Below are 19,704 nucleotides of genomic sequence, written 5' to 3' on the forward strand. Positions count from 1 at the left end.
TAAACTATATATTGCTATTTGGATTTTATTTATTTTTAATGATGAGAAAAATCATCCAGGACTAGGAAAGGGTATAATCTTTCTGGCCTCAAGCAACTTAATGAAGCACAATTATGCATGGACCTAGCTAGAGTTCCCAGTCCTGAAATCAACAGTATTTTATTTCTTTATTTCTATTCATTTTACATAGATGTTCCATCTAGTATGCTTTTCAAAAATATATTTAATTGTTGGTGTTGAGGCATAATGTGGTGGCTACACATGTGGGCTCCAGATTAGGCTGCCACCTTTATTTTTTCCCTTGTCAGCTGTGTGAGCCTCTCTGAAGATTTTTTTTTTTTTAATTGGGGGAAGCAATATTTACCTCGTAGCATTATTGTAAGGATTAAGTAGGATAATATAAGCCAATCACTTAGCAAGTGCTTGGCAGAGGGTAGGCTCTTACTTAAATTAGCTCTTATTATTATTCAATAGATAATATATGGCCCATCTGATGTCACGTGCTTCAATCTGGTATTATTTGTGTTTATTACATATGCTTCCCTCACAAATCAACCACAAGCTATCTGTTACTTTGTCTTTCCCTTTAGGTATCTCTATTGGAGATGAACGCACGTTCAATGCACGTGGCCTGCCTGAGTCATTAGCAAAGTGTCCAACCACTCTGAGGTACTGAAAAATGAAATGACTAGTTAACATAGATTGGGAGTCCACATGCCAGTCACATCTCGTCTCCCCTAAATCTCCCACCAAACTTCTAAGAAAGATGCAACCGAGATCGTGAAACTCAGGAGGACACCAAGTCACACAGCACTCAGTTGTGGTTTGAACCCCCGGGGGTCCCCGACTCCTAAGCCATCACCCTTGTTCACATTGAGACTGCCTGTGTCCCTGCCTTTCCCCAAAGAATATTCATAACTTGTAGGGCTTAAAGTGCATGCCCATGACTTGAACATGAAAAAGAATAACTATTTTCTATAACTGGCTTCATCTGACTCTGTAACCCCTATTCTTGTTGTGCCACTCTTGGGTAAACACCTAGGAGTAGAATAGCTGGATCCTCTTGTGGTTGGGTGTTTAGCTGTTTAAGAAACTGTCGAGCTGTTTCCCAATGTGATTGTACCTTTTCACATTCCTGCCAGCAGCATGGGAAAGTTCTGATCCTTCCACATCCTCCCCAACACTCCATGTGATCTTCTAAATTTTAGCCATTCTACTAAGTGCGGAGTTCTATTTATTGAGTCAGTTTTTATGTTGTGATTTTTCGGGAAATCTGTCCATTTTTTTCTAAGACATTGAATCATTGACATATAATTCTTTATCATATGTCTTTATTATCTTTTTAATGTCTGTTAAAGCTGTAATTATATCTGCTCTCTTATTCCTGATATTGTTTTCGTTTGTGTGTGTGTGTGTTTTTTTTATTAGGCTTACCTTGGGTTTATGTATTATACTCATCTTTTCAAAGATCCAACTTTATGAAATTTCTCTATTATTTGTTTACTGTTTCATAGATTTTTGCTATGATACTCATTTTACTTATTTGTTCTGTTTTGCTCTTAAGCTCCCAATATTTGGACACTGTTATGGATATCTTATCTTGTATTGTTATTGATTTCCAATTTAATTCCAGTATAACCAGAGAACATACTCTTGAAGATTTCAATCTTTTAAAATATACTGAGACTTATTTTTTCAATGTAGTACTTAGGTTATCAGGGTGAATATGCCATTGAGCACTGAAAATGAAAACGTATTTTGCAGTTGTTGAGTGGAGTGTTCTACAAATACCAGCTGGGTTGTTTTCCATTTATTCCTTCTGTTGTTGTTGGCACTACTGCTGTTAGAATATTGCTCTATTCTTGCCTTTTTCGAGAGGGTTAATCAAATCTTTAAGCATTCCATTTTATTTCTTTGATTGGCTTCTTTGCTACAACTCTTAATTGTTTATTTTTGTTTCTCCAGGGCAAGTAATTTGCATTCAGAATGTATCATGTACCCAAGCCCATTTAGAGTCAAAAGATGTCATGGCCTTCAACAATACAATTTTAGCTACGCATCCCAATTTTTTGTGTTCTTCTTATTATATCCTTTACTTCTTTTACATTATAGATCCAAGCTTACAATGCTGTGAATTTTGCTTTAGTCCTTTTAAGAAAATTACAGGAATTACAGGAAGCATAGCTTTTTATGTTTAGCCATTTATTTAACATTTCTGGGGCTACTCCCTCCCACTGAAGATCCACTTTATCTTTCTTTCAGCCAGAAGAACAAATGTTAGCCTTTCTGGGACTCTCCTCTGCTTTTTCACTTAGTCCAGCAGTTTGGGAACAGCATCAGGCCTCTTGTTTTGTTTCTAGTTGCAGCCTCTTAACGGCATGCCCTAAGGGTGCTTTATCCAATATTGTAAAAGGAAACTAAAGCAAGATTTGTTTTGAGGATTGCTTGGTGCTCCTTTAAAAAAATTAGACACCAATCCAGGAAAAGAGTTGGAAAAAAGTATCCCAAAATTTTCCCATTTACCTAGGCTGTCTTTAAAACCAATATCAGTCACCAGCAATTACCTTTTGTGCCCAGACAACAAGAAAACTGAATGGATGCATCAACGCTAAAAAGCTTGGACTGAATCAGACACTTTCCTCAGAAGTGAAAAATACCTGACAACAAGTCCTAGTTAATTTAAGGCCACTTAGATGGCAACTCCAGGAAAATTCCAGCTCAGTGCCCCAAGATTTCTCAGGGATTTGGATTTCTCTCTAACCTTCTGGAAAAGAATTTGTCATCAGCAAAGCTCTTCCGTAGAGAAACTTGAGATAAAATGGGTCTTTCAACAGGGCTGTGATTGTGTGAAAGGATATAAACTGGCAAGAACTGTGCTCCTCATTCTTGATGGAAGGTTAAGATGATTAGGATCTCCAAAAGTCTCATATAGCAAGATTAAATTCTATCTTACATATGGAAATCTCAGATATTCAAATTTCCACTACCATGTTAGATTCTTAATGTGCTCCCTTTATGTGGGAAATCGCTAACAACCACAAAGCACACTCACTCCCTCCTCAGGCATAGGCACACCCAGACCCACCCACAGGCGCACACACCCATACATCTACACGTGCACCCAGGCACCCGTGGTGCATGCCCTCACATGCACAACCCTACATGCAAGCACACCTCCATGCAACTTTCCTCACCAACACGAACATGCACCTACATTACACACCCCGTATCTATTCCCCCACATGCACCTCTTCCCACAAACACATCTTCCATACATGCACACCCCCCGCACTCATGATTTAATGGCACGCATGATGCAGAATGTCTGTGACACCATTTCCAACCTGTTTCTGTAGTAACCTGTGCTTCTCAGTCCAAAAGATAGTGGAACTTACGTTTTCAGGAAAATATGAAACAGGAATTTCTCAATCTCCTAGCAGCATCCCCACCCTGCTGTACTAATATTAGTCCGTGTTGCTCATAGCAGCAGCCCATGGCAGACTGGCTGCCTCTCCTCCCCACCCAATCCCCACTTTGCTTGTTTGTAATTGAAGAACAACTGACCGTATCTCGTGCTCGGGTTGACCAACGAGTAAGCGAAAGTGTCATGAGGGGAGATAGCCTTCTAATTCTGCAGAAATTATTAAAATAATCCAACACAGGTACCTGTGCATTTTTCAGTTTCTGGGATGAGAGGTATGTCATCTTGCTTTCAAAAGGCCAACCCTGGCTCGCTTCGTTGGCTCCCTTCTCAAGGTCTGATACAGGACCCAAAAAGGTGTATGCATCCTGTGGCAAGAAGGTGGTATCCTCACAATCTGGGACCTGCCTCTGGTGAAAAGTGTTCTTTAGGGAACAGATGATTGATCTTTTTACCTTTGCTGCTCACCACCCTTTAAGAGGAAGATCTCCCCCAAATCTCTCTTCAAATCAAATGTCGGATGTCAATGGTTCTGACCTAAAGCTGAGCCCCTAGAATCACCTGGGCAGCGCGTTGTTTTGTTTTATTAGCGCTGATTTCTAGCCCCTACCTGAGACCTACTCCATGAGACTCTCTGGAGTCTCTATGAACCAGAATTTCACCTGGGAAATCGAGGGGAAGCGAGGTTTGGGAATCACTGGCCAATATGGCGATGCCTGTCCAGAGCCTGGACTTTAGAACCCAGTGATGTCAACCACACTCATTCCACCCATCGTGCCTCGAGATGTGGGTTCCACATGCAGGGGAGGGAGGCCTCTGTGCGTGGTGGCCAGAGAACTCGCCATCCCTCTTTGTGAGCTCTGGCCCAGCTCCCCAGGCAGTCAAGGGCTAAAGGGAGAGGTGGGTGGGAGCACCCTTGAGCAGAGGGGCCTTTGTAGTGTTAGGGAGGCTTAAGAGGGAATTTCCTGCCCTGTTCTGGAGCTTGGGTCCCCAGTCCTGCCCGAAGCCCCAGAGCCCACAGTGGCACAGATAGAGGCAGCTTCAGTAGACCTTGGAGAAGAATCTCAGCAATAACTGGGGGCAGGGCAGGGTGCTAATTACCAAAGGACACTCACTCCCTACAGAGTTCTCATCCCTTACACAACTTGATGGAAAGTAAACACCCACACGGGACATTTAAATAAGGCCCAAGCCGGAATGCATTGATAACCAATGGTGTGGACATTCGGCAGCTTTCCATTTCCAGCACATACTCGACTGTGGAGAAAAGATGATGGTAGCTACCTGAGGGCCTTGGCATTTGAGCCCTGGTAGGTAAGGGAATCTGTCACAGTGAATAATACACTTGGTACCCCCAAAAACCACAGCCTCCCTTAATGGTTTAGGCTATAAACCCTCCTGATTTTTTGCAAGAATTCCACTTGCTCTGTAGTTCTGCTGGTTACATTTTCCATAAATAGTGGTTAAGACCAGAGTGAGAGAAACCTGCTTTTAACGTATGAGACCAGGCAAGTGAGCCCATCTTTCTTAGACACAATTTTGGCTTCTGACAAATGGCTGTACTTACTTCACAGAATTGCTTCAGGAATTAAATAAGATCATGAATATAAAGCATGAATATAAAGCATGAATAAATATTGGTACATAAATATTAGCATATTACTAATTGTAAATTACTAATTATTAAATTAACTGAAGCCCGAGAAAAGGGGATTCCTTAGTTTCATAAGAAATGTTTATGGTAGATGTTTCGAGCAGGTTAATTTGTGGTGGAAATTTTGGCCAGGTGGCATTTTTATATGTATAATTTTATATCATAATTATATGTATATGTCTTTAGAAGCCTCCATCATGAGAGAGGAAGAGAAGATTCTTTTTTTTTTTTTTTTGAGACAGAGTTTCACTCTGTTGTCCAGGCTGGAGTGCAGTGGTGCAACCTCGGCTCACCGCAGCCTCTGCCTCCCGGTTTCAATTGATTCTCATGCCTCAGCCTCCGGAGTGGCTGGGATTACAGGCGTGCGCCACAAAGCCTGGCTAATTTTTGTATTTTTAGTAGAGACAGGGTTTCACCATGTTGGCTAGGCTGGTCTTGAACTCCTCGGCTCATGCAAGCCTCTTGCCTCAGCTTCTCAAAGTGCTGGGATTACAGGCGTGAGCCACCGGGCCCAGCCTAAGAGAAGATTACTAAAAGGAATGTTTATATAATATCTTGAAAAGCATGCACCTAGAAGGAACTTCCAAGGGTCACATCCACCTGGTTAGCTTTAGGGAAAAAAGTGCCTACGGTGTTACGTTTTCAAGGATGTTTGAAGAATGTGTGAATGGAATTTTCTATGCAGTTTCACAGGGAGAGCAATTATTTGGGTGTCCTTCAGAATTCAACACTACATCTCTCTCAGTCTATCCTACTTTAAGGCACTTTCCCTGCTATATAGCTTCATTCATGTTAGTTCTGCTTCGAGTGGAAATGGGGAATTAATATATAATAGCATTTCTAATGTTTTGATTTAATTTTTTAAAGTTGTGAATTTCCAAGCTCTCACCATCTCCTTAGATCTTCACAAGTCATGAGATAAATACCATGTTGACAACCATTTTACAAATAAGAAAATTCTGAGTGTAGAGAATTTAAATCCTGTCTTTATTCAGCTCTTACCATAATCCCCCATTTTCCATCTTGAGTATAGTATCTTTCCATACCTTTGTTGATTATTGAGTTTTCTTTACATTTAGATGACAAATACAACTCCAAAATACCCATCTATCTTGAGTCCTTCGCAGACCAACATTTGAACCTAGAGTATTTAGAGAAATCCTAAAACAGAGACATTGGCACCAATTCCGGAAGCTGAAGGGGCTCAAAACTCTGGGCTCTCAGCTCGCCAATGGCTAGAGATCATGTGACTAACCTCAGCCAATCCCATGCTCTGTCTGGAGGTGTTCAGCGTGCAAAGAAACATTGCAGACTTCAGACATATGCCACAGCTTTCAGCGTCCAGTGCCAGCAGTCTGCTATTGCTTGTAATACTGTCCATGAATATGAATCAAACCAGACTTTCCCTTTGGTATAATTTTGGCCGCAGTTTGGCTGCCTCATTTCCCTAGATGCCTGCCTATTTATTCAGGCCTGGTTGTCCAGCCTTCTTATCAATTCTACGGACTCCCCAACATTCATCAACAAATTCCATTGCTGCGTAACCACCAAAGACATCTGTTCTTCATAAACAAGAAATGTGGTCATTGCAACCACATGATAAATAAGAGGCGGTATTCTTCCCAGATGTTTCAGGGCATCTTCTCTTAAACCTTCAAAGCGTCCTGAGCTGCTCATTTCCGGGACTCGCTGAGCCCTGACAGTAAACAGACTTTTAACAAAGACTCTCTAAATGTTCAGATTTTTTTTTTTTTAAATTAATAAGAGAATGGTCCATTTTCTTTTCAGATCTTAACACAGAGCTGACAGGATATCCCCCATAGAGTTCAGAGTCTGAAGTTTTTTATGCGCCGACATTCCCTTTGTGGTACTCTTGCCTCTATCCAGTAGTTCTCATCTCCTTGGCTTGGTCTGTGCAGTGGTTAAAAGGGGTTGATTTAATCCAGAGCACCTGAGTTTAAATCTAACGTTCCAGCTTTCTGGCTATACAACCTTGGGCAAATTGCTCAGTGTTTCTGTGTCTGTTTCTTCATCTATAAAATATATAAATTATGATAATACCTACCTCCTAAGGTTATGAAAATGGTTAAATGAGTTAATTCATATAAAGCACTTAGAACAGTGCCTGGCTGGTAGTAAATGCGCTGTAAAAGTCGACTATTAACGTATTATCTTCACCTCTGATGCATACTTGCTCACTTACCTTTTCTTTTCTCAAAACCAGCTCTCATAAAATAATCTGAAATTCCTGACTGTTTTCATTCTAAATCTGTTTCTCTCACAGGCGTATCCTCAATGAAGCCTTGTCTCTAACTGTGAAATTCCTGGTAAGAGAAGCTGAGGCATTAACAGTGGATTAGGAGGTATTTTTAGGGGAAGAGGAGTCTCAGTATTCATGGAACTCAATGAGAACTCCACCTACACAAGGCCAAGGCTGCATATGGATGTAGAGAAATAAAATTCAGGCGTTGAAAAGTATCTGAAGAGATGATAGCAAAGGGAAATTATCTTTTATCTTTCAGATAAATAGTCATTTCATGGAACGCCACAGGAGGAAGTTTTTGTTACAAGTTCTGAAGACTTGTGATGAATGAGTCCATAGTTTAACCTTTGAAAATGTTCCTGGGAATGTCAATTCCATCACTTTTACTTATATTACACTCACAATCAGTTCATCTTGCCAACAAAAATAATAATACTATCCTCATGCCCAAGCTTGTGACTTGATTTCAAAACCAGTAAATCACAAATAAAACTTCCTGTGTGTTTTTTTACATGAATCCAAGTGACTCAGGTATCGTGTTATTCAATAACACTATTACCATGACTCAGGTAAAAGGGCCGTTTATATTTTCTGAAGTCTCAAGTCTAGGGTCCAAAATAAAATTACCATCTTTTATAGAATAATTTTTCTCTAAAGTGAAAATGTGTATGTCACCTGGTTGTCAAAATCCCTTGTTTAAATCTTTAAGGCGAAAAGCAATGGTTTGGAGAGTGGACTTAGGCAATTGATGTGCTTGGATTCAAATCATAGCTCCAGATTCTATCAGCCTGTATAACTATAGGCGGGCGGCATTACCTTTCGCAGTCTTGACTTTCTTATTGGTGAAAAAAAAAAAAGAGAGAATATTCCCAGTCTTGAAATGTTGTTGTGTGTATCCTATTTAGCAGAGTGCCTGGCACATGTATGCAGGTGATATAAGGCTCTCTTTGCTTCTGGCCAAAACTTCCTGGCACAGGAGGACAAGGTACTCAGATGTGAGAACATGCTCTGTCTTCTGCAGGAAACCAGAAGGGGTTCTCCCTTCTTTGATTGCAGGAGAAAAGAATTCTAATGGAATCAGTGTCTTCTTTGGCCCCATTTAAAACTCCACACTCCGGAAAAGTAGATGGTGTCCTGGAGTAAATCCCAAAGTCAGGCCCACTGGAAAGGGTCACTGGCCTTTCTCCTGCTTCAGTGGCCTGGGATTTTAAAAGTTGGAAAAGTTTATCCATATGACTTTATTGGAAAAGATTGTTTTTTTATTCTATTCTTGCCCTTTTCTTTCATGGTATAAAGTCTTTGCTTTTATGTTGTTAATTTTAGATGTAGACAAAGTAAAAAGTTGGCAACTCTTTGAAGTTGCTGCAACCATATTCCCAGCTACAGTATCCTTCTATGCGCCTCTGCTCTCTTAATAGGTATAGCCCCAGGGATAGAAATAGACCAATTATTGGCCAGGCACGGTGGCTCACACCTGTAATCCCAGCACTTTGGGAGGCCAAGGTGGGTGGATCACGAGGTCAGGTGTTCGAGACCAGCCTGACCAACATAGTGAAACTCCGTCTCTACTAAAAATACAAATATTAACTGGGCGTGGTGGCACATGCCTGTAATCCCAGCTACCTGGGAGGCTGAGGCAGGAGAACTGCTTCAACCTGGGAGGCGGAGGTTGCAGTGAGCCGAGATTGTGCCACTGCACTCCAGCTCGGGCAAAAGTGCAAGACTCTGATCAGGTAAAATGAACCAGGATATTTTATTTTAATTTTTTAAAGACAAAGTCTTGCTGTGTTGCCCAGGCTGCAGTGCAGTGGCATGATCATAGCTCATGGCAGCCTCGAACACCTGGGCTCAAGCGATCCTCCTGCCTCAGCCGACTGAATAGCTGGGACTATAGGGGTGTGCCACCATGCCTGCTAATTTAAAAAATATATATATTTTTGGTAGAGATGGGATCTCGCTATGCTGCCGATGTTGGTCTTGAACTCTTGGCCTAAGCAATCCCTCCCACCTTGACCTCCTAAAGTATTGGGATTCCAGACATGAGCCACCATGCCTGGCCCCAGGAAATTTATAACTAGGACAATGAATGAAGGCACAAAAGACCAATCCCAGTTGGTCTATCCTCTACTATTTTATTTGTCAACAAACTTTTCATTTGTGACATTTATAGGATGGTGGCCTCTGCTGCATGCCAATCTTGTGAAGCACACACAGAGGGGCATGCCAGGTACAGGACAGTAATTACAGACTCCAACACAGAACTTCCCCGGAATGGAATCACTGCTCAAAGAATCCCACAAGCAAGACAAGTAAGTGAGTGTGAAAAGCCAGATATGAAAGGCCCCAGAAATGCTTCACAGGAAGTAAGTCACTTATGGAAGCTCTAGAAAAGCAGGAAGGGATTAAACATGTATTGATTAAGATATACTAAATGGGCCGGGCGCAGTGGCTCACACTTGTAATCCCAGCACTTTAGGAGGCCGAGATGGGTGGATCATGAGGTCAGGAGATCGAGACCATCCTGGCTAACACAGTGAAACCCCGTCTCTACTAAAAATACAAAAAATCAGCCGGGCATCATGGCAGGCACCTGTGGTCCCAGCTACTCGGGAGGCTGAGGCAGGAGAATGGCATGAACCTGGGAGGTGGAGCTGGCAGTGAGCCGAGATGGCGCCACTGCACTCCAGCCTGGGTGACAGAGAGAGACTCCGTCTCAAAAAAAAAAAAAAAAAAGATATGCTAAATGATTAGGAGGAGCATGGGAAAAGTTGTAGGTAGAGGTGGAAAGGCAGGTGAGTTATCTGGGATTACATTTTAGAGAGCAGGAAGATCACAGAGGCAAACTCCCTCTAGGGTAACAGTCTCATCTGGGATGAAGTGGAAGTTTCTGGCATTGTTTCCCCAGTTCGTGAGGAACTGCACCACTGCTCCCGCGTTCTGGAAATGACTTCTATTCTCGCCCCACAGGCCCGGGCCCTTAGCAGCCATGCAGACACAGCATGACACTAGGTTTTGGCCATAGATGAACTTGATCCAATCTGGGCCACTCAGACTTTTACTCGTAAGCACTGATTTGGGATTTGAGAAAAATCCAGCTCATCCGTGTGATCTGGTCTCTTGATCTCAGAAGCTAGGGGAGACCATTTTGCTCCACACATAACTGAAGCCAGTAGAGGAAGGTGGTTTGCAGAGGTAAAGAGGATTGAAGCAGTTGAGCAGACAGCAGACAGGAGAAATGAGGCAAAGGTCTGATGTCCTGACGGTTTCCATTTGCAGTCTCTTCCAGAGGCACTTTCTGATCAAGTAGCAATTTGGACTTTTTTTAGTTGTAAGCAACAGAAACTGGCCCTGGCTATCCTCATCTATAGAGAATGCATTGCATTTGGCAAAGGCTTGCAAGAGTGTGGCTGGATGATCAAGCTTGGGATGTGGGGAGGATTCCAAAACGGAAACCCACCACTGATGCATGGCCAGAACCCCCACCAGAGGATCCTGCTGTAAAGAATTAAGAGCCACGGATCCATCGACGCCAGGTCATGTACCCACCCTCTGGCTGCTGGCAGTGGGAACAGCAAGTTAGTGCCCTTCCACTTCTGTAGTTGATACTGGGGTCCTGATTGCTACCTGGGTGTCTGGTTATATATCACACTCCAGACTTGGTGGTGTGAAACAGCAATAGTCGTTTATTATTATCATACCTCCTCATGCTGGGAGTGACTCCCATCTCCTCACTGAGGTTTCCTGTGCAGTTGCAGAGAGTTGGTGGCTGGGGCTGGATTCACTTTAAGGCTTCCTCACTCAGGTCTGGCAGTTGATACTGGCTGAGAGCTGGGGTCTCGGCAGGGACCACTGACTGGAACACTGACATGTGGTCCTGCTGGGTGCCTGGGCTTCCTCGCAGCACAAAAGGTGGGCACCAAGGGTGAGTACCCCCAGAGAGAACAAGTGAAACTAGATTGCCTCTTCTAACCCAGCCTTAGAAGTCATATGGCAACTTCTGCTTCTGCTGCACTCTTTTGGTTAGAGGGGACTCACCAGGTAAGTCCATATTCAAAGGAAGGGCAGTAGGCTTTTGATGGGAGGATGTCAAAGAATTTGCAGAAATGTTTTAAAAGTACAATTGCCTTAACACGAAGGAATCTACTTGATTTCCTAAAAATAGAATCCTGGTTGCTAAAGGTTCCATAAGACACGCTATGTATTGCTTAGAAAATCACCACTCATTGTTTAAAGTAGTTCGAATGTGTTTCAATTGCTTGCAGGCAAAGACACCCAGTGGAAGCATTGGATTCCAAGAAATTGAATTCCTTGAAAGGAGAGATTTAAAAGTAGAATTGTATTCTAGCTTCAAAAGTAGATTTAGAAGCTAGAATACAAGCTTCCAGATGACATTTATTAAAATTGGTCAACTATACTTTGAGAAAATGATTGATATGGATTACAGTGTGATTGACCTGTGGTCTCAGATCCAAACCATAAATCCTACACATTCCACTAATCATTTTAGAAGTAGACCAATCTCCAGATAATAAATGAAGACTCAATGGATTTTGGAAGTCAGTTTGGCACAAAGGCCCTGGAACAGCTTCCGGTGCTAGAGGTGGAGTTTCCTGTTGCTAAGGTGGAAGATCACCAGACAATGAGGAAACACGCCTCTTCCATGGCTTGAGGGCAAGTCTAAGTTTGCTCAGTATCTGTAAGTTACTCTCTGGTTGAACTTTCTTTTAATTCTCCTATCAGCCAAGCCTTGTCTCTGAGGTCTTATAGGAAGTTTTTGGCCAAGTGGCAGAGGTAGTGAAGGACACACCATGACAAAATCTGGAGCCAATGAAGCAGAAAGACTTATTCTAGAATACATGGTGTGGCTCCTAGAAAACTCTAGATATGAAAGGTAAAAACCTGTGGAGGGAAGAGTGCGTTAACATTCAACATTGAAGCAAGTTAACCTCAACAAATGGTTATTTGGTTTATAAAAAACAGACCCAAACAGAGTGATATTCAGCCAGTATCATTCAAATACCTGTGGGTTATTTGAACAACGTTCTTGCTTTCACATTCTTAATGCTCAAATTGCTTAGGCATTTTTCTTTCTCAAACAGTGGGTAAATCTAACTTTTTTGGTATCTCTCTTGGACATTCCAGTTAATGCTGATAGTTAAAATTATACTAGCCAATCCCATAGGAAGCTGCCCCTCAGAGAGCCCCCTGCTTCCCCTTGGAGACATATCTGACAGTTTTCAAAATCACCAGATTGCCACCCCTGCATTAGAACCACCAATGTAATCACTGATTCTTCAGTTGTACTCCAGGGGCTTAGGGAACAAGTTGCATGAGCAATTTTATGTGTATATAATATATAATTATAGATTTATTTTATCTACATATGTTTATGTAATGTAAATATATAAACATTAGTTTATTGATATAGTTATAGAGGGCAGAGGGTATAGCATGGGTGAGTGCCCCAGAGAGAATAAGGATGGAACAAATATATAATAAATATCTATATTTATATATATAAACAAATGGAACAAATATATATAAATATTATATAAGTATATATGCATATATAATAAATATATATTTAATTTAATTATATATTATTTATATAAACATTACATATATAATATATATATACACACACATAATAGTGAATCAAGCTCACTACAGCGAGGGCTCATGCTGTGAAAGATATCTGGGAAAGGAGACTGATGGAGGGAACCGTATACATCCCAGGCTAGGCTCTAAGCTTTTTGAGTATGGGTGCCATATCGGTTTTGCTTGCCAGTGTATGCCCAGAACCTAGCACAATAAGTGACACCTAGGTGACAGGATGGACTTCGCAAGCATGCAGCCCGTGTAGTCACATAGGATCCCGCACTCACACGATCCCCGCATTGTTGCCATCCTGAAATTCTTATTGGTGTTTGAACAAGGGGCCCTGAGTTTTCGTTCCGCACCGGGCCTCACCATCTGTGGTTGCTCCTGATGACATTCAATAACTATGTGTTGCATGAATGAGTCAGAGGCCAAGGCCAGGATCACGTTCCTACCCTACCCTTAAACTCTGGGTCACGGTGAGAGCGTTCCTTTACCGGAACCTAAGGCTCATCTCTCTTGCTCTCATTTGCTGTTTTCAGGCTGATTTTTCCAGCAATGAGTAACAGCAGGGGCCATCCCTTTACTTCCAGAGAAAACTCTCCTCCCCGCATGCAACTGATCTGACGCAGTTCTGCAGCAGAACAATTCGCCAAGACTATGATACACAAAATTCCCTTAAGGGGACTTCTTTGGTCCTAAGTATCGTGTGTGAAAGACATCGATATTGAAGTTCTGGTTGGGCTTCATCAGATTCAACCCTGTTCTTGTCCAGTTTTGTCAAAACTTATAAAGTTTAATGTTAGGGAACCAATGTGTGGTGCTGATAATGAATTTTAATAGCATTGGGCATCTTTGATGCCTTGTCTTATGTCCTCTTGACCTATCTTGTTGCTCTGGCATTGAACTGACAAACAGCTGTGGCCAGGTGAACCTCACCTCAGTAGTACCTCATGTCCTGGGGCTTTTCTACTACTGAGGTCAGGTTCTAGGGCAGGATCAAACCTGGAAGTGCAGGGGAGGTAACACCCACCGGGCCAACCCTTGGCTGAATGGGGCTGGGTGGATAAATGCTGTCTCTGTAGTGAGGACAATTCTGAGGGACACATGCTAGACCCCAGAGGGTTTGCAGGAGGAGCAAGTTCCAGCAGCCTACAGGGTCATCAGCCCAGTAACAGCCCTTGGAACAGCTTCCTATCTTCACCTTTTTCACTTTTCCTCCGGCTTCCCCAGGATCACTTCCCACAACGAACTGCCTGCAGCAAGCCCTTGTCTCAGGCTCTGTCCGGACATTAATGTAGCCATGATGTATCAGTGAGCACTCTTTTGATTTTAAGTGGCAGATAACTAAGCCAAACTTTCCTAAGCAAATGAATTCGATGACTCAAGTCATTGAAAAGTTCAAGGGGAGGGCTGGCTTAGCTCTCCGTGTGACTAGGGGAATGCTTTTTATCAGGCCCTGTTTTATCTCTCCCTGTTCCTCAGTTTCACTTCTTTTTTTGGTCCCATTTTTAAATCAGTTCACTCCGGATATGGCAAGACGCCAGCCACTATGCTAGAGCTTCCATTTCTACAGCTTCACAGCAAATAGGAAGGGAGGGCTTCTGGCTCCCATTGGAATCAGAAGCTGAGGCTCTGATTGGCCTCAGTTTGTTTCTGTGCTTATCCCTGAACAGTCATGTGACCATGAGTTGCTGAATGACTGAAGGCTGTTCTTAGGCTCCATCACTAAGGGGGTATGAGAGTCCACCCAGGTCACATGGACTGATTGGGAGGAAGGGGAGGGTCCTTACATTGAAATTAGGGCTATTGCTAGAAGAGCAGGAAATGGGTGTTGGGAGGCAAGCACCACAAATTCAGGAGAACTAATTCTTCTTGGGCAGCCAATCAAATGTGGAGTCTGATAAATACAAATTCCCATTCCCCATCAGCAAAGAGACAATTATAAAATAAAGTCTGTAATGATGAGTTACAGTTGGATACAAATCTATTAAAATAATGCATTATATAGATCGATTTCCTATGTATGCATTATTCAAGTGCTTTTAATACAATTCACCCCTCTTTGGGGAGTGGGATCTTAAAATAAAAAGGAGAACAGTTTTCATTGCTATGTTGTCCTATATATCTTGTCAAATTATGCAAAAAATACAGGTAGACTTGTTTCATGAACATAACTAGATAGCATAATTACTTGGGTGGTAGTAAAATTTGTTTGAACAAAGTTAGTTCTAAAGGAAATGAGGCAGAATTATTTTTGAGAAGTAAAGTATTTAATTTTTTGTGAGAATGAGAAAATATGGTATAGATGAGAATAACTAGGATTTCTATCCTTATTTTTATCAGATAACAGTTATATAAGGTATAGAAACTTAGAGACATTACCCAATTGTGCTGAGCCTCTATTTTCCCACCTACGAAATGAAAATTATACCTATAGTTTGAACTGAATGAATCTGCAAAAGTTAAGAACCCAAAGTATATATTAAATGCTTAATAGAAATACAGCCTCTTTGTAATGCCAGTGACAAGTTAAGGACTGCCTCTCCTCCTCAGGAGAGCTCTTCCTGAGCTTAGCAAGTGGCAGCTCATAAAATACTGCAATCTTCTCCTAGGATCCATGTCCTACATTGCTACAAGAATCAGTGATTACACTGGCGAGTCAACATTTATTAGGTCAAATGGAATTCATTGTAGCCAGGACCTCAGCTCTCCTTCAGTCTGCCCAGGCAACACCTGACCGAATATGGGAAGAGGCTCATTATGTAAACACAAATGTGGAAGTGCCTTTTATTAAAACAATATTTTACCTGTAGAAAGATTTGAGCATTCAATTTGCCTCGAGGTAGCATCTTTATCTAGAAATGAAATCTCACTCTGTTATTGGAGCCAGTGTGTTTATGTCACCATTGGATGCAGGAACAATTTAAAAAATAATAGTATACATATGTTATGATTAACTCTAAACTTTTGTTTACTTTAAGGATAGGCTAAAAAATCCCACTATTGTCAAAAATAGCTTCTGTAATTTGTTCTTTTCACAAGAAGTAAAATTCTTGGGTTAATCTTTATTCTCTGTACTTTGGGAATAACTCATAACTTAGGACGTCTCAAGTTATGTTCATTCCTCCATTGCAATCTCTGTCCCTCAGTTTAACATGGACATAAAATTCAAAAGGGAATATACCAGGGAGGCATAGAAAGCTGCTTTAGGGGGCAGGGGATGCTGCTTTTGTCTGGGAGATGGGTGTTTAAGGAAAGCTTGTGTCTTAGTGCGTCTGTGCTGCTGCAACTGAAGTCCTGAGTCTAGGTAATTTATAAACAATAGAGATTTATTCCTGACAGTTCTGGAGGCTGGGAAATCCAAAATCAAGGCACCTGTAGGTTTGATGGCTGATGAGAGGTCCTGTCTTTCCTTTTAAGATGTCACCTCGTTGCTGTGTCCTCTGCAGGGCAGAATGCTATGTCCTTACCTGGTAGAAGAGCAGAAGAGAATGAACCCTGATTTGGTTTGGCTGTGTCCTCACCCAAAATCTCATCTTAAATTGTAATCCTCATAATCCCCATTATGGGGAAATGGGGATTATTGTCAAGGGAAAGACCAGGTGGAGGTGATTGAATCATGGGGATGGTTTCCCCTACTCTGTTCTCGCGACAGTGAGTGAGTTCTCATGAGGTCTGATGGTTTTTATAAATGTTTGGTAGTTCTTCCTACATTCACTCTCCGTCTTGCCGCCCTATGAGGAAGGTGTCTTGCTTTCCCTTCACATCCCGCCATGATTATAAGTTTCCTGAGGCCTCCCCAGCCATGTGGAACTGTGAGTCAATAAACCTCTTTCCCTTCTACATTACCCAGTCTTGGGCAGTTCTTTATAGCAGTGGGAGAATGGACCAAGACAAACGAATTCCCTCAAGCCCTTCTATAAGGGACCCAATCCCATTCTTGAGGGCTCTGTCCTCAGACTTAAAGGTCCCCACCTCATAATACAACCACATTGGCCATTAAATTTCAACCTATGAACGCTGGAGGACACATTCAAATCATAGCAGCTTCCTTGATGGAGTAACATAGATGCTGAGTCTTTGTAGAATGTAGCTGGCTGAACAGTAGGAGAAAGGCATCATAGGCAGCAGGAAAAGCAAGTGTAAAGGCCCTGAGGCAGGCGGGAGCATGTAGCATTCACAGAAGGGAGGCCCAAGAGGGTGGAGCACAGTGAGTGAGGGGAAAGATGGTCCAAAACAAGGTCAGGGAGGGAGGCTAGGCCCTAGTAAGAAATTTAAGTGCAATGGGAAAACAATGAAGTGTTTCAAACAGGGTTATGGAAAGACCATTTGCAAAATTGCGTAGCTAAATACAAACTGACAATACTTAACGTTACCCAGAACAGTAAGATTCAAAAGAAGTGCAAAATATTTGGAAGGTGGATTTGAATGGTTCAAGTCTGGGGAACATTGTCATGTTCCTCGGGTGCCCTCTGCAGGCGCCAAACCAAATTGCTGCGTGATCCTGGGGCTTGCTCCTTCTTGCTGCTCACTCCTCATGGCCAGCATGGAAGGTGAATCTGATCAACGTTTCCTTTTTAAATCAGAACCAGGAACCTGGAGCAGGTGTTGCAGGTTTTGGAGGGCACCCAGGCATGTACTGCCAGGAAATGATGTGATAATCTCATTATCGCTTTGTGACAACATCTAAATTAAACTGGGACGTGTCTGGACAATTTTGTAGCTTACATACCAATTCAAATAGGTCTTGTTTTTTTTTTTCTCTCTGTTTTCCAGTCAATATACTGACCATTTCTGTCCTTATATCTTCGTCATGGAGTGTTCGTGATGGTAGTCACACAGTCTTTTATTATAATTGCATGATTCTTGTTGGAGCAATTAATAGCATTTATACTAATAACACTTTCTAACATACTGTATAATTTACTTATATGTTTTGGTTATGATCTTTTTCCTCTCAATAGAATGTAAGCTACATGAGGACAAAGAGTTTTGTCTGTGTTTTTTCAGTGTTATATCCTCAATGCTGAGCACCTGCCCTTCTTGGTCCAAGCAACATACCACTGATTCCACAGTCCTTGGGGACCACTCCAGCCAGATTCAAGCTTTTTCTCCCCTGGACTCACCCCAGGGTTGCAGCTTCTGGTGCTATGATTTTGATCGTATGTTTGTCAACCATAAGCTCCATGATGCCAAGCACCTTGTCTGCTTTATTTTTCTACTTGCAATAGCACCTAGCATGGTACAAATTTCAAACACACACACGCATAAATGCTCTCATTTAGGTATGTTAGAACAGAAGGCTGGGAGTTACAAGTTCCTTTACCTGGAGGGCCTGACAGGTGAGCACACGGATGGGCAGGTGCCCTACATGTAGCTGTGTGTGCTCTGTGAGTTGGGGGTCTGCCATGCCTGGAAGAAAGCCTGCTGGCTGAATGTGCCAGGTCGAAGCAGCACCAGCAGCTGCCCATCATGCAGAAACACAGGTGCAATGTCACCAGGACGCTGATTGTACCAGCTCAAGCAAAACTAAAAATCTCAAATATTGGTTCCAGTAAAGAAAAATACCATACGGGTCAAAGAACACATAGCTTGGATCCAATCAGTGGGTGGCCAGTTTTCAACCTGGCATAAGGGAAAGTCTTTTCAAATGGTCATTGTTGATTCTCCTCCCTAACCTGCAGGATCCAAATGCTTCCACCTGTACGCCATGCTTCTCCCCGGAGAGCCAGGGACAGTCCCCAGCTGAAGAAAGGACCAGAAACAAAGGTCGGAAATGCTCCACATCAGGAAATGAGAAGATGTTCAACAGAAGACTTGAAAGTCCCTGTACCATGCGGACTTGCAGAACTAGTTTTTCTGCTAGGAGAGAGTTAGCTCAAAGGATAGCACGGTCTGGGGAGAGGAGAGGGACAAGAACAGTGAGAAATAGAATTGGAAGGAAAACCTTAGAGGCAAGGGGAAGCCAGGGGCTTCAGAGGGAGCTGAGTCAGCACCAAGACTGCCAGGAGCCACCACTGTCCTCTGTCTAGATTCAATGACACTTCCCTGTGCCCAGAGACTCTCTGCCCAGCGCCTTTTCTCTTTGCTTTTGCATGGCCTGTGTGGGGAACTAATGCTTGGAGAAGCATTCACTGTCTCGTGATAATGACGGAGTAGCCAAAGACTCATTGAGTATCCAATTGGAGCCATGGCTTCTTTCAGCCCAGCCAAAGGGATCCAGCCCAGCCATCCCCTACCTCCATATCACCTGTTAGAGGAGACAGTGCCCCCAGCCCTTCTGTCTCTGGAGCCCACGTCTCCTGGTGCAATTTCTCAGCTCAGTGACTAGTTAACCAGGCGCTTGGATATTAAGGAGGCATGGTGATGAATAAGTGCCCTGCATGAGGCTGGCTTCTCAGGGTTTCTCAGCAGCACATGTATTAGCATTTGGACCAATCTGATTTTATTTTATTATTATTTACATTTATGTATTTATTTTTAATATTGTGGATGCATAGTAGGCATAAATATTTATGGGGTGCATGAGATATTTTGATATGGGCATACAATGTGTAATAATCACATCGGGGGCCGGGAACCATGGCTCATACCTGTAATCCCAGCACTTTGGGAGGCCGAGGTGGATGGATCACCTGAGGTTGGGAGTTTGCGACCAGCCTGACCAAGATGGTGAAACCCCACCTCTACTAAAAATGCAAAATTAGCTGGGCGTGGTGGCGCATGCCTGTAATCTCAGCTATTCGGGAGCCTGAGGCAGGAGAA

Source organism: Macaca mulatta, chromosome 10, assembly GCF_049350105.2.
Source record: "Macaca mulatta isolate MMU2019108-1 chromosome 10, T2T-MMU8v2.0, whole genome shotgun sequence".
Lineage (NCBI taxonomy): Eukaryota > Metazoa > Chordata > Mammalia > Primates > Cercopithecidae > Macaca > Macaca mulatta.